The following is a 16,137-nucleotide window of genomic DNA, read 5'->3' as shown; positions in this document are numbered from 1 at the left end:
AACTAATGACATGGGGCTTTTTGCTCTTTTTTGGTTTCTGTTTCTGGTAACTGGTAGTTGGTTTCTGTTTCTTGGTAACTTTTTACTGGGTCGGCTAAATACTGATAGCACCTTATCATCAAAAGTGTTTAAGCACAGCTTCATGCTTTAAAGTGAATTGTGGTACTCTGGAAAAAGATTTAGAATATCAGGTGTGCCTTTTTTGCCACAGTTGATTGCACTTGTCAAGTTCCTTGACCTAACCAGGTGCCCAGCGCTTTCAACAGACTGGATTTGTATCACCAGCATCTATCTAGAGTGCAAGGATGATGCTATTAGTAGGTTATTTCTATTGTAGTGAGGATTGGATTGGGCAGGAGACACCAGATGATGACTTACAGTCGTGGAGGAGTTACATAAGGAGTTACAATCGTGCTTAACTAATTTGTTTTTTCTAGGTACACATTGGTCATGGCCAATACATTGATGCTGGGTCGTGGGAGAGGCTTTTGACCCTAAACAACGACTCTTCGTTCTGCAAACAACTAGCCGTCCGTTTGTGGGGAAATGAAATTCTGGCTCAGAGAAGTGTGACGGGAACACTTTCAAACAATTCACTATCAAAAGGTGCAACGAAAGCATTCCCGCCCATTTCCCCTGCAAAAGTAGCTTCAATGACAGGTGAGTAAAAAACACTTTGTTCTTGCTTGGTTAAATTTTCTAAAACCTGCAGTGTTTCCCACTTGTAGACACCCTTTTAATCTAACATCTTCATGTTATACAGAAAACCTTGTTTACTCGAATGTCACTGAGACTGCAGAAAATGTTTAAATTATCTAGGCTTTCGAACTACAGTGGAACCGGGATATATCGAACTCGAAGGAGATAGCGAAATAATTCGATATGTGGAAATTGGCTTGAGACGCCACTCGCGATCATGAATTATGGCATACTGCTTTCGTAGCATAATCAACCCCCTCGCTTATTCAACCCGCTCGCATAATAAACCCACCCCCCACTTTTGCTGTCCGCGTCCCTCCATTTTAACCGTCGCATCCACAGCTCATTTATTGGCAGCGTGCCAAGATACTACGCAGCGATAACGAGGCGTGTTTATCTTTTGACTATACTTTTGATAGATCCTGCTGTGGCGGGGAGCTAACTTGTCAGGGTGCCTGTGATTGCTTTATTGCATAAGCCTGGTTCGATTTATGATGCCACGCTTGGGGCGGGCGTAGTCCACTGCCACAATATCATTGGGAAATGTGATAGCTGCAAATGCCGTTTGAAGCGAACAATGCTAAAAGTCAGTGTCGTAGTCGCAGCTAACTGCGTGCTTTCGTTGATTCATAGATGTAAAAAAGGATGACACACAAAAAAAAGACCTGCCGCTCCTTAGCATCCGCAGCCGCTGCAACGCACATTCGCACAAGTAAGGACGACGTTCCGAAATGAAAAAAAAAAAATGCTGCTTCCTAACATCCGCAGCCACCATAGCATACGCTATGCCGCACATCCAGCACGACGGCAAGAATGAATGACTCCCGCAAAAAAAAAAAGAACTGCAGTCTTGACATGTTGGCGCTACTTTTAGTTTATTTAGGAGCTTTAGACTAGATGTGTGCACGGGCGGAAATTTTGAGCCCGAGCCCGGCCCGGGCCCAACGCTAGAGACCCATGTCTGTCTCGGCCCAACATGGATAAGGACTCGGCCCGGCCAGGCACTTAAATTTAAGGCCCGCCCCTGCCCGGCCAATCATGCTGTAATTGCAGTTGAGATGAAAGAGAAGAAAATAATTTCAGGATAAGTTTATGCAAGATCTGAAAAAATGTGGAGTTCTTATGTTTGAAAAGACAAATTTGCTGAATATATAGGGGCGCAGCACGCACTTAGAATTAACTTATTGCACAAGAACAACACGTTATCCATTTAATTGAGACATTTGCGCGCTCTGGATAATGAACCCGGAAGTACTGAGGTTTCTCTCAGTGCTATTGCAATGACTAACACTTTATTAGATAGGAAAACAAGTTTTCGGTAAGCAGCTTGTCTTCTCCAAAAATGAGCAAGCTATAAACCTAAAAAGGGGTTGATTGAGGCCAGGTACTCGGTGAGCTCGCCTGGCTCACCGTGTGCTTTTCAAGTGAAAATTTAACTGCAAGAGTTGCAAGAGGAAACTCTTGTATCGCAGAAGCTTTCAGTTATGTAATGCTTCAAACGAGGCCATGTCGCGGCAGGAGTGCGACACAATATAGACGTGTGATTCGCGACAGCGTGGCGCGAAGTTTAAAGTGGACACGTAAATGTCAGCGCCGATTTTACTAAAGCGGAGATGCAAACTATAGCCCATAAGCGGCTCCTCGCGGCGAGGAGCGGGAGGAAAGGCGAGTAGATGCCGGCAAAGCACTCTGAAGCTCTCACATGGGTACGACACGGAAAAATGCTGTGTGTTCTAGATGCTTATCGCACCATATGGCTATTTCGCCTTTTCACAAATGTTGGATGTCTTCATGATCCAGGTGTCCGGCCCGGCTCGCCCGAGACAAAAATACTTTGGTCCGGACCCGGGCCGAGCCCGTGCACAGCTCTACTTTAGACTGCACTACGCTAGCCAGCAGAGTTCAATTTCGGAGCCTCCCGATCTGCTATAGCATGTCTGAGTTAGTGAGCCAGTGCCTCATTGCAACTCAAAGCCAAGGTACTAAATTAAAAGATACCGTTTGACGGCATTCTTGGTTCAAGCCCTAATTCTTATCACCTACTGTAACTCATAAATTGCTAGCTATTTGTGGTATGCGTGCCAGAAATACTGAGCTTTCTCAGGATTTTCAAAAAATTAATTCAGTTTACTTTCAGTGTTGTCTGTCTGAAATAAAGTGTAAAGATTCTGTCCTGAAAGTAATAGGACTATTTGTGGCATTGCACATGTATGGTCGAACCCGGTTATATCGAACCCGGATATATCGAATTTGGTTATATCGAACTCACAGAATATCCCCTTGAAAATCCCATGTAAAAGTATAGGAAAGCCGCGTCATTATCGAACTCAATTTCACCGGTCGTTCGATATATTGAACTGCGCACCACGCACTGGAAAGTGTGCCTTCCCCAAAGACGATTGCATCACCCTTGGCCGTTTGCCGCGTGACGTTTTCAAGCCACGCGCGGAAGGAATGAGAGGAGACTGTTCTGGACAGCGCCGCGCCAATTCCCCAAAGGCGCGCCCATCTGCAGTTATCGTTTCCCGCGCGCCAACACATGACATTTGCAAGCCATGTGCGTGGGTGTGCCCATTCTTTTGCCGAGCTCTCTCTCCTTCAGCACGCGCTACGCATGCGCCAAGCCAGCTCAGCCCGTTTTAGGAGAGACGTCGGACGGACGCTTTCTCCAGCGTGTGTTGCGAACCCTCTGCGCGCGGCGGCTGACGTGGCTATGGCGCCTGCGGACGTTAAGAAGCGGCAGCTCTGTTTTTTTTTCGAGTCATTCTCTTTTTACCGTTGTGCTGCAACGCGCGACGTAGCGGAAGATATGGCGGCTGCGGACGTTAAGAAGCGGCAGGCTTTTTTTTTGTTTTTGCGGGAGCCGTTTATCTTTAGATGTATGAATCAACGGAAGCACGCAGTCTGCTGCTGCGATCATGACGCCCGCCCCAAGCACGGCGTGATAAATCGAACCAGGCTTGTGCAATCAAGCCATCACGGGCACTCTGCCAAGTTCGCTCCCCGCCACCGGAGAAGCTATAAAAAGATAAGCGCGCCCTGACGTTATCGCAGCGCAGCATCTTGGCACGCTGCCAAGAAATGAGCTGTGGATGCGACGACCGAAACGGATTGACCCGCGCCATCGACATGCAAGCGAAAACGCTCGCGATTTCTGCCCCAGCGACACAGAAACCTTGTATTGAGCTGTCGCCGTGGCTCGAGCAGCAAGAGGGACACAGTTCCAACAAGTTTGAAATTTTTCGCTCTGTCGCTGCCGCTCGTCGCTGAGATCGCTCAATCGCTTGCATGAGAGCGAGCCGGCCTTAACGCATTTTTTTATTTTTCAAATTCTCGGGTGCAAAAGTGGAGGGTGGGTTCATTATGTGAGTGGGTTGATTAGGCGACAAATACGGTATCGTGTTTTCGCATCGTATATGCCGTTACAAGCCGATTTTTGTATATCGAATTATCGATATATCGAGCTATTTCGCGATCCCCTTCGAGCTCGATATATCCGGGTTAGACTGTATTAGAATAATTGGCAAACTGCTTTTGGGGGAAGGTGGGGAACAAAAATAGGCGTCATGTTCATATGGACACGTGATCGCATGTACAGTCGTGAGAAAAAGTGGTATACAACACTCAGCCAGTGGTGGAGCTACGGAAAACTGCATTTCGCCTTCATCGAGCAACAGCATTTGGGGATCGAGACAATCATGCTGATGCCCCATTTTATCCACATGCATGTGTCACCGTCGCTGTCCCTATCGGTGTCACTGCACGGGATATTTGTGCCGTTTTTCCGAGCTCTGTCATCGACAGAGTGTTGTATGCCACTTTTGCTCACGACTGTGCACTTAAAGGCTGATAGGTTTTTCACTAAAACAAGTATACAATCATTATCGGAATCCGTAGCCTTCTTCTGTGACCGCTCGGACCGTTGTTGGGCTGAACATCTTCACGGACGTCTGTAAATGCTTTGTGCCATTGGAAAACTCGTAGTAAGCACATTTCATCAATGCTGCACGTTGCGTCGATCATGACGAGTTCCTCGGTTAGCTACTTCCCCAGTTAACTGCAAAACGTCATTCCCAGCGTTCGCTCCATTAGTTCCTCAACATAGCTGAAAAACACGGATACACGCTCAAGCACATCAGCTCGCTTCACTGTTCGAAGCCAGCTGATCTCGTCACATTGTGAAGCTGAAGGTTCTCCTTCATCCTCGAAAACCAATTTGCCAGCCATGCTCATTCGCGCAAAACCATTCTGCAAATTTGTTCCTGTGCAAAATCTCGGCTTGTATCCTATCACGATGAATGTGTTACATGGAGCCTGCACTGTTTTCCTTGCAGAGTTGAAGTTTGTCAGTAGACTGGAATTTACATAAATCAAATAAAACAGCATGAGGCAGGAAACAAATGGAGAAAAGGCAAATTGCTGAACCAAAACTGGTAGCATAAAAAAACAGAAAGCTGCAAGATATCAAATAAGGGCATTTATTTAGCGATTTCACTGTAATTCCGTATGCTACTTTCTTGAATATAGGTATCCTGCAAAAACAGTGCTATTTGAGGAAACTTGGAAAAAATGATTGAACAGCCTTCTCTTTCTGATCTGCCAGCTAAATTTTTTTCTCTCTCTGCAGACTCCTTCTGGTATTACTTGAAGATAAAGGGCTGCCCAGAAGAGGATAAGCACAAGCGCCACAAGCGCCTCCCACGCTACCTGGCGCAAAAGTGCTCTGACCTGCGGCGCTAATCAAGTAAGTGTATCGATTAACTTCTATAACAGTGCATAAAATAGTTGCAATAGGATATAGAATGCATCTGGAAACTGCTCAGGCATTACGAGATTCCACTTATTTCAGGGCATTTCCTTTCCTTCACTTTGCTCCCACAGGCTACTTATTTGTCAGCATAAATTTATTATTTTGCCATAGCATTTAAACATAATACTCTGGGCTTGATTTGCTTATTTTATGGTGCAATTAGGTGGCCACTTGGCTTGATGGCATTTGCGCTGCGTGCATGTCCACTGGCATCCTAAAACTTTTCAGTTCCTTTCAGTGACGAATCTCATTTTCGAAACCATCATTTCGAGACAAATTTCATTAGTGTAATCGACATGACGGAGCATCAAGCCAGGCTGACTACGGTATAATGTCATTATAACAGACTTCAATAGTGCCCAGGGCATTGGTCTGTTGTAATAAAGTCTGTAATCCAAATACTGTTACAAGTCTGGTCTATACCCATGCATGAGCCTGTTATAAACAAAATCTACAAGCAATGCCTGCCGACAATATATGCTTTAATCATAACTCAGCACTTCTGAAATAAGTTAGCCAGCTTTGACTGTTCTGAGTAGGTAACTGCTTTTGACACTATTTGTGCCTCCATTAGCATAAGGCAATTTACTTCTTCAGGTGCAGCATTTTGCTCGAATGTCACAAATCTGCAGAGAAAGCAAGTTTTTATTGGCCTCAACTTGTAGAAAACTCTCCGCTTTCTTCAGCGTTGAAAATGTCCCGTGGAGCATAGCCTGCAAGCAGACCTGGCAGCGAATGGTCTTTCAGTCCATTGCCAGATATGCACTTAAAGGTGATTCCGTGCGCAATTTGAACCACTTTAGCCACCCTTCACTGCATTTAAAGTCCTTGTATTCTGAAACGATGGCAAGTTTATCCTTCTCCATTCACGGGTATGTTTCAAGAACAGGTGTCATGAAGCCATACCAGCAGGGACTCTTCGACGACCAGATACGAAGCCTTGCACAATCGGAACCGCTTTAGTTGCAGGTCTCCGGTCACTTGCTTTGTCAGGATTGCATCCTTGTTCTTGACAATCGTGTGAACGGTGTGTTTTGATAGGCCAAAAGCCTCTGCGACGTCGAACTGCTTCTTCCCCTTTTCAACTTGCTCAATAATTTGAAGGTTTTGAATTGGGGATATTTGCTTCCGTTTTGTTGACTGCGAATCCTTAGAAGGCAGTGCGTTCACTGAACCGTCCACGCACGTTAGCCAAGGTAGATGGTAGATCATTGCGGTAGCTACCACACGTTGGCAGGTCGGGCTAAACAGTGAAAAAAGCCGCTGCAAAAACTACGGCACATTTTCGTGAATACGAAACTAATAAACGACTGTGTTTATAGGCTCTACTAAAATAAAATAATTGCGATAGTAATTCAATCTAATTGCTATGCTCTTTCCAGGAAGAAGAATTTATTCTAAAAGCTCTTCAAAAAGCTCTATGTAAAATCGACTCCGTTTCTGGTTGTTTGATGAGAGGACAGCTGGATGAGAGGCGAGGCCATCACCTCTAGAAAGAAGCCTGTGGTATTGCTTGCTTACCCCTTGGAGCTGCTGCGCCTTCAGTTGCAGGCGTTCATCAAGAAATGGCGTCAGATACGCCCCTATCTCCGCAAAGAGCGTTGGGGTGGTGTGGTGTCAAAGCGGCAGCAGCTGTCCAAAAAGTGCATGCGCAAATGCGTGTTGCAGGCGGGCGCTGTAATGATCGCAAGCTACCGCCTCAGGTAGAAAGGAGGGAATAAGGAAAGATAAGGGCAGCGGGTTTTTGGCGCATACAGCAGGCATCTTTCTAGAGCAGGTGATGGAGAAGCATCGGCGAGGGTGCAAACAGTAGTCAGCGCTATTGCCTGCAGAGCGTGCGTCGTGCTGAAATCCAACGTCACAGTGCTCTCTGCCTCTGTCTGTTCGGTTGACCGTTTGCCGAGTAGTTATTTTGGAAGTTGGAGCACGTGGGTGTGCTGTATGCTGTTTTATCATCTTGAATCTCCTTCCAGCAGTTGGCTTTGCGAGGCCGTCTCATGTGTGCATGCCGTGATGTCAACCTGCCACGGACCAGTGATGTATACTGCGATAAAAAGAATTGTTAACAGTGTAGCACTTATGCGCTCCGCTGCTCAAATTTATTTTCATCGATCTTGTACACCTTGGTCGTCGTCCATCATTGCGTCGTGGATTATTCTAGCATCATTCTTTCTCATTACCACCTGGTTGCAAACGCACCGAATGAAATTTCAAGCAGCGGAGCGCGTATGTGCCGTGCAGCTTGAATTTCTTTTCATCGCCCATGTACGTCGAAAACGTGCTCTGAGAAAAGTTTGCTAGTGCTCCAGAGATTCAAGAAGAAAAGGGTTAGTGAGCAGTGGATCGCGAACCAGTCTGGCTGAAATCGGAGGGATTGTCAATATATGTTTAAAATCAGTCTGAATTTATTTCTTCCGGTGAGTAGTGGCTGCATGTTGAACATGACGAATTTAAGTTTGGGGTATATTGGTATGCAGCAGCTGTAGACGGCGATGAAAAATGGCACCTGCCATCATTGCTGTTGCCATCAGTCGCTGCGATCCAGAGATGATTTGAACACAAGCTGTGTTTACTGCCAAAAAGTCTCTTATAATTGTAATAAAGTGCGGATCCAAATTATCTTTAAAATCTCGTTCGTTCTAACCGAATGTTCGTTGTAACCGAATCCGCAGTAAGTGAAGTTCAGTTAATGGAAGAGAGGGGAAAATCGACCAAACATCACAAATCGGTATGAATTATATCCGAATAGGCTTTGTGACTGGATATATTGTAACGAGATTATACTGTAGTTGCCCATGGCCCTGAAGTTTTTTTACCTGTGCATGCTGATTGTGGCTAATGAATGATTTTTTTGTCATTGTATTCTGCTTGTGTGGCAGAATTCAGCTCCCTATGTGTGTGTTAAATCCTAAAATGTACCACTCCAGAAAGCCAGATGGAATAACATAGTGGGGCAGTGTAACATATGCCATTTGAAAGCAATAACTTAACCCTTTAGCAGAAGCAGTGAGAGGAAGATGTAGAAGTGGAAGAGCGGAAACAAGTGGGCTAAGAAGCTGACGGTTCGTTGACTATTCCGAAACGTCTCGATACCTTGTAAATAAATTAGCTTTATCAATCGCTACTTCGTAACATTTGGTGGTAGGTGCTCGGTAATCCTGTACCCATCAGCCATTTGAAAGAGTGACACCTGGCCGGGCGGCGGCCATCGTTGGCCGCTATGAATACCTCGGGACTGTAGAACATTTTTGCAGCTTCTTTTTTTGTGTGTATGTCTATATGGTCCGAGGCATCTAATTGCAAGCTGTTTTATTTATTACTCCCAGGAGGCCCGGAGCTGCAGCACCAACTGCATCGTGGAAATGAAGCCGACGGCAGTGCATATGTGTTTCAATAAACAGGATTTTGCTCAAGTAAGGTGCTTTGTATATGCCCTGGAATGCGCACAGAGTGCAGGCTCTTTTCCTGCTCTGTAATTGCATGCGGAATGACCTCATCTAATCTGCGACAAGAATGCGACACAAGACAGATTGAAGGTGCGACACAAGACAGACAGCATTAGGACAAAAGACAACACAAATACCACACAGCAGAAGTCAGGGCAATACAAATATGACAAGACAGACAACACAACCACAACAAAAATATGACAGAAGACAAACAATAGAAATACGACTTGCCAAAAATATGACAAGACAAAAATTTAGTTGTAACTTTGTTCTCTTTTTCGACTGGGGTACGAGCATCGGTTGGGGCTTTATAATTTGCCGGCACTAAAGAGTTGGACTGAGCATACCATAAGTCGCGAACATTTTCAATGATAGCATGGTCATAATGCAAGCGGATAGATGAACCATTGTTGCGGAAAGAAGCCGATGCATTCCAAAGGTTTTGACGGATAGAGCGAAACTCTAGAAGAATAGTCCTCTTTGATATACAGCTGTGAGTATTTAAGCCTAGCGACATTTTTCATTATTAAACTGTTTTCCCGGTAGTTAAAGAGTTTGAGAATAACTGGCCGTGGTTGCCTGTCATGACTTCTGCATAGCATATGACAACGTTTCTTTTAAAAAAAATGGGATCTTTAATTTGTCAACAATTATGGTGATACCACTTTAATGGCAGAAAGTGAAGTGGAACTCAAGAGCCTTCTGATGCGCGTACAAGAAGAGAGTGAGAAGTTTGGGCTTAAACTGAACATTAAAAAGACAAAGGTCATGGCATCTTGCCTATCAAGTCCTGGAGCATCAATGGACAAGAAGTGGAAGCTGTGACAAATTTTCTCTTCTTGGGCTCCAAGATCACCACGGAAGGAGACTGCAGCCATGAAGTTAGGAGACTCCTGCTTCTGGGAAAGAGAGCAATGGTTAGCCTTGACCGCCTAGTACAGAGCAGAGACATTAGTCTGCCAACCAAGATCCGTATAACTCGTGCTATGGTCTTTCCAGTTGTGATGTATGGATGCGAGATCAAAGTGTACGCTAACTACTGTAGGTTTCATTTCCATCAAGCAGTGATTGTTCATTTATTATAATCATGTTGAATGATGAATACCTGTTTGCTCCTATTTTTTTAGTTACCTAAGAATGCCTCCATGTGTATTTGACACCCTCCTGGAGCTGGTTGGCCCTCACATCCGCAAAAAGGACGCAAAGTTCAGAAAAGCAATCTCGGCAGAGCACCGACTTGCCCAAACTGTCAGGTAAAACACTTTCTTAAAGAAGTGCACGAGTCCGTACACCATAACTGAAGACTGCTGCTGTTTACATAAACACATCATCTCATTCCTCAGCTATATATTTGTATTTCAGATTCTTAGCAGCCGGTGACACAATACGGTCATCATCGTTCAGTTTCCTGAACGGACGTTCAACAGCCTGCGGAGTAATTTACTCAACGTGCCAAGCAATTTGGGAAATCCTTGGGCCAATATACCTTTCTGTTCCAACAAAACCTGAGGAGTGGCTACAGGTAATCAAGTCATTTTACACATTTCTGGCTGTCATACCATGAAAATTGTTTACTATTATTTTGTAACAGCCATATTTAAAGCAACTTCGCTTGGTTCCTATTTACTTCACCATGCTAGTATGAATTATATCTCATTTTTCAGATAGCAGTACACTTTGAAGAAAGGTGGAATTTGCCACATTGTTTAGGCGAACTAGATGGGAAACATGTTGCTGCTGAATGCCCTGCGAATTCCGGCAGCATTGATCGCAACTATAAGAACTTTTTCAGCAAATCACTGCTTGCTATCAGTGATGCTTACTACAAGTATACCTCCGCGATTGTAAACTGCATTTCTGTTTGCGTGCTATGCTGGAGCTTGATTGGTTAGAGTGTTACCTTACAGTTCCAGTGAGAAAGAAGCAGGTATATGAAAAAAAAGCTTGCCGCATTTATATTATTGTCAATACTGTTTTACCCAAGTACTCTTCGCTTACAAAAAAATTCCAAACAGCTGGAAACTTACAGCTGCCTAATAGACACTTATAATGAACATGCAAAAGAAGTGCACCTACTGCAATGCAGCAGCGCTGGTATTAGTGGCCAACCAAGGCCTTCTGACAATGTCCGAAATTTGTGCATAACTATAACTCTGGTATGAATTGGCTTGCTGTGCCTATGAAACACCAGTAAAGGATGTGCGGTGTTCATTCCCCTCCTTCATTTTAAGTGACAAAGTATGCTGTGTTTGTTACTTTTACATCAGGTTCATTTATGTTGAAGTTGGACACTTCAGAAGCGAGTCCGATGGTTGAGTATTTGGACGCAGCACCCTCCAGGAATCAATCGAAAATAACCAAAGAGGATTTCCGAAAGATGCACCCCTCGGAACCGCTTGTAGCATGCCATATTTCCTTGTTGGAAATGAAGCTTTTCCCCTGAAGACATACATGATGCGCCCATACTCAAGGAAAAGTATGTTTTATCAATTTTCTTGCACTAGTACTTTGATACAATAGCAAAAAGCCCCAATTTTTTTAAGGCATACTTGAGTGCTTACTTCAACAATCATTCTGATGCAATAATAGGCTGCCATTTCGTAAAGTTTGAATCATCCTCTCCAGAAGTTTGATTCATTTCTAACTCTAAAGAATGTAAACTCAACCAATTCTTTAAGAGCACAACAGCAGTGTTGAACGAACGCCCATAGCAGCCTGTGATGAAGCGAGCCAGTGAAAAAGCCAAAAATATGCTCATTCGCACCATGTGCTTCCCATTTCCATCCTGTCTTCTATCTTCACTTTGAACCAGAGCACTGTACAACCGTTTGTTTGACCCTTTGAGTTGGTGTTAAAGTGTACATTGGGCAACTTGCTTTCATCTTATTTATTGTGTATGGGCTGACACATCACTGAGGTGTTTATTGTGCATGCAGGTATTTAATCAGCACTTTGCAGTAAAAATTTGGGGTACTCGCTCTGCCAATAAGGGCATGACGTGAAAGCGTTTCACAGACACGGATGGTGTTTCCTCATTTCTTCAATGTTTTTTTTATAATTACTTAGCATCAGTAAAAAATGGCTTTCCATTCTGAAGTTTCACCTGTGAATGTATTTTTCATTTTCAATTATTTCATTTAATCAATAGAACAATTCTACTAAATTTTTTTAATGAGCATCATGAAACAATGCCTTTTCATTCTGACCATTTTGACACCATTGACCCCCATTTTGCTGTTTTTTCATTTCTTTAAATCATTAGTAATATACCAATTACAATGATTTCATTAACTTGTCATCACCTATCACGCACCAATCAATAAAACCGCACATTACCATGATACTAATTTTTATGCAGGCCTCGATTATTTCCAACATTTGCTTCCGACTATTGTGCTGACTATAACGCAGACGGCTTTTGAAACAAATTATACGTATAGGCTATATCACTTAATAGCTGCCATTGGCTTTTTAATTCTTAATGTTGATCTTTACTCATTCTTCATTTCACAGGCTTCCATCCACTGTTTGCTTCGAGTGACTCCAGTGGACCATCAAATACAGATTTCGAAGAGGTCAACAAGAAGAGCATCTTCAATTATCGCCTCAGCAGTGCTCGTAGAGTCGTAGAAAATGCCTTCGGCATTATGGCCCAGAGGTGGCGTATACTGCGCCGTCCTTTCAAGGCGAAGGAAGATAACATTAGAAAAATAATCTCTGCATGTATTGCTTTGCATAATTTTGTAATGAAAGAATCTTCTCTCTTTCGAACTGCATATTTTCCGTCTGGCACAGCTGACAGCACTGATTGGCAAGGGAGGGTTGTTGACGGAACCTGGAGATCCGAAGACGACGGGAACTCAGCACTCAGTGGCTTGCCCCAGGCTGCCATTCAACCAGGTACCAAGACATTGCAGCTAACTGTGGATCATCTGCATGCTAGTTCAGTAACTTGTCAGTCCTTAGCTCATATGTTGTTAACCTCATGAATAGAGCAGACATTTAAAGTTGGCGTCACGGTACTTGATGCGTGTTTGCACATTTGCATTACAGGCTTGCTTACGACGTTAAGGATAGACTCTGCCAATATCTAATCAGTGACGGGAAAGTACCGTGGCAGGTGACTATGGTCAGGGGAACGTGGACTGAAAAGGAAATATATATGGCATTAGTATATGCGACATTTTTTTTTTCTTTTCATAACCTCACAGTTGTGACTAGTTGGATGGATGATAGGAGCGTCTCATTTGCAACATGCTGTTGGAAGCTTCCACAATGCTCGGGGGCAGTTGTCATACTTGGCCAGTGCCTCCTTCATTATTGGGTTCACAATTTCAACATAATGCATAGCATCTAATTGTCTAAAAAAATCTAAAATACCACATCTAAAAAAATACCACAACTTTATTTTATAGTGAATTAAGGGTCGAGCATTACTATTGCTTGCCTCATTTTAGGGTACATGATATTGTCAATTTCATGCATGGCATCGATTTGCTCGAGTGGGCCTAAAGCTCTGTTTTTTCACCAGTGCCATACAACAACGATATCGCAAATCGTCGTCTTGTTTCTCTGTGCTAATAGCTGTAATTCTCTGCAAACATGCTGACGCAACTTGAAGGTGCATGTCCTCTGAAGAGCTGGCAACAGAATTTTTCTGGTAAATGGGCATTAATTTTATATCAAACCATTTTACCTTTCTGTAGTGCTGGCACTTTTTCGAGCCTTTGCTGGCCTTGGACAGCTATAAAATAGACAACTCTGTTAACCAAACTGTTATAATAAGCATGCTACATGCACTCCATAAAGGAATTGTATTTGTAACACACATTTTGTGCACATGCACATCAAATACCTTTCAGATTCGAAGCCCTTGTCCCCTTCCGGCATATCCTGTGACCTACAATGAAGACAAAATTGCTGTCACCAATTCGAAGTGCAGTAGTGACCAGGCTTTGTTTTTCACCTTTCGCTTCCTGTGCTTGGAAGAAAATGTTTCCAAGGTGGATGTGCTGCCTGGGACTGTGCAGGAACCTGAAGAAGTTCCTGCGGCTGAGGGTCTTCTTCTGCATGTGCTTGTCTGCAAAGGCACCATATAGTGCGCCATGAACAAACCTTGCATGAAACTATTCGGCAACAAGTAACCTTCACTTCATTTGATAAATAAAAGTTTGGCAATTAAGCGCCACATTTAAGGCCATGACTGTCGTGACACTGGGGCTAAGTCGACCCGGCCTTCACTTGGCAGCGTGCAGAGACTCCGGGTTCATGAAGGATTGAATCTTCAAAGTTGGTAAAATATATACAAGCAGGTTTATTGGCATTTTGAGAAAACTTATTTACATGAAAAAGAAGGGTATATCAGCAAAATGGCAAGCGTTAAGAGTTCATAGCGAGAAGCGTCTGGATGAGCCGTTTACCCAGGGCTCAGAGCGTCATTTCGTGCTCTGCAACGTCCTTAAAACCCCCTATGTCCAGCCCCTCTCTGAAGATGCTGACAAACCAGTTCCAGGGCACGCCCCTCAGATATCGGCATCCAATTTAACACATCACTGCACTGATGGTCTGATGCACTGACTGGTCCGGTATTGTTTTGTTGGGCGTGGTCACTTGTTGGCGGGTAGACCTTGGGAACGGCGAGGAGGTACATTTCTATTCTTCTGCAAATATCCGATATGGTGGTTCCGGCAAGTGGATTTCCTTCTCAAAAACCCAATTGCACGTGCGCGCCACATACTGCTCCAGGCATTGTCCCTTTCCGGCAATTGCAAATCTTTCCTGCATTCCCGGGAATTCCTCTAATGGCCGTATTCGTCATGCTCCTTTCTTGTCCTGTACGTCAGCGGACGTGTCACTCTGTCGTCTTCTTTGGACAATAGGCATTCCTCACTTGACAATAGCGCTTCTTGGCGGGAAGGGTGAACAATTGAACAAAAGCACATCCGGCTATTTCTCACAGGGCGACGTTTCTTTGTATTTTTCTTGATGTTCCCTTGACAGGGCCAATTTGGCATTTGCAGGGTCTCGACAAAGCAAAACAGGCTCACACAAAAGGATTCATGGAAACAGGCTCACTTAGAGCCCTTGCACCAACAGCACATATCCACAGCACATATCCATGCCCACAGGCGAACAATAGAGCGCGTAAGTGCGGATCATGCACGGTCATAACAGCCTCCTCCCCCGCCAGAAGAGTCACGAAGGGCAGCAGTCGCAGCTGCTGCATGAAGAGACGACTTAATGGCCTGCACATGAACGCTTGAAGCTCGCTGTTGCTTGTCGCGTTGTCTTGATTGTCGTAGGCCAAATTGCTTGAGCTGTCTCTGAAACTCAACCACATGTCTAAGCAAGCACTCGGCTCCCGTCTGAAGAGACCAGGTGAAAAGAAAACTGCCATCGTTGGCCGAGAAAAGCCCACACTCAAGACGTTCAGGACCCACGTATGCCTAGAAAACCAAACGTGCTGCTTTACATAGTCACACATATACAAGCGCACGAAAAAAAAGAACCTGAGTATCAATTTGGATACATGGTGAGGAGCACCACGGACCGCTTAGAAACAGCAGCTAAGCGCGTCCGCATTCCCATTTAACTTCCCCTTTTTGTATGTTGTTTCAAAATTGTACTGCTGTAAAATCAAGCTCCACCTCAGAAGGTGACTGTTCTTCGATGTCGCAGTTTTCAGCCAAGCCAGGGGACAATGGTCCGTCTCTACGGTGAATTGGGCCCCTCCAAGATAGCACTGCAATTTTTGAATGGCCCATACAATGCAAGCGCACTCTTTCTCTGACGCGCAATAAGCCCTCTCTCTAGAACTCAGTTTTCTGCTCAGGTAGAGCACGGGGTGCTCATTACCGTCGTCATCTCTCTGGCAGAGAACAGCACCTAGCCCTCGATCACTTGCATCGCACTGGACCTTGAATTCTCGGTCATAGTCTGGAGCTCGCAATACCGGACGGCTAATCAGCACAGCCTTCATGTTACGAAGGAGGCTTCCTTTTGTTCGTCCCAGACTACATTTGTCGGTTCTGTCTTGCGGAGAGCGTCGGTCACAGGGCTAGCCAAAGCTTAATAGTTAGGGATGTAGTGATTGTAGTATCCCGTCAGCCCCAGGAATGCCCGAATTTCCGTCTTCGTGCTCGGCCGCAGGTAGTCTGCTACCGCAGAAATCTTAATCTC

At 44.5% G+C, this 16,137-nt stretch overlaps 1 long non-coding RNA gene and 1 pseudogene across 2 annotated transcripts; one reads left to right on the top strand and one right to left on the bottom strand.

Annotated features, from left to right (window-relative positions):
* The first annotated feature begins 10,092 nt into the window (after nucleotides 1-10,092).
* On the top strand, nucleotides 10,093-14,329 carry LOC146174962 (uncharacterized; annotated as a pseudogene). Its single transcript, XR_014701709.1, has 7 exons — nucleotides 10,093-10,211; nucleotides 10,321-10,480; nucleotides 10,623-10,786; nucleotides 11,226-11,434; nucleotides 12,472-12,616; nucleotides 12,754-12,858; nucleotides 13,821-14,329. The product of XR_014701709.1 is annotated as an uncharacterized LOC146174962 (transcript).
* Nucleotides 12,976-14,101, bottom strand: LOC146174963 (uncharacterized). Its single transcript, XR_014701708.1, has 3 exons — nucleotides 13,925-14,101; nucleotides 13,814-13,858; nucleotides 12,976-13,702 (listed from the first exon to the last, which is right to left on the bottom strand). It is a non-coding gene; the product is annotated as an uncharacterized LOC146174963 (long non-coding RNA).
* Nucleotides 14,330-16,137: the final 1,808 nt, after the last annotated feature.

The sequence above is a fragment of the Amblyomma maculatum genome, chromosome 11 (genome assembly GCF_055883805.1).
Source record: "Amblyomma maculatum isolate TAMU_Amacu chromosome 11, ASM5588380v1, whole genome shotgun sequence".
In the NCBI taxonomy this organism is placed as follows: Eukaryota; Metazoa; Arthropoda; class Arachnida; order Ixodida; family Ixodidae; genus Amblyomma; species Amblyomma maculatum.
Note: the sequence above shows the minus strand (reverse complement) of the source record. Positions and strands in the feature narration are given on the sequence as shown.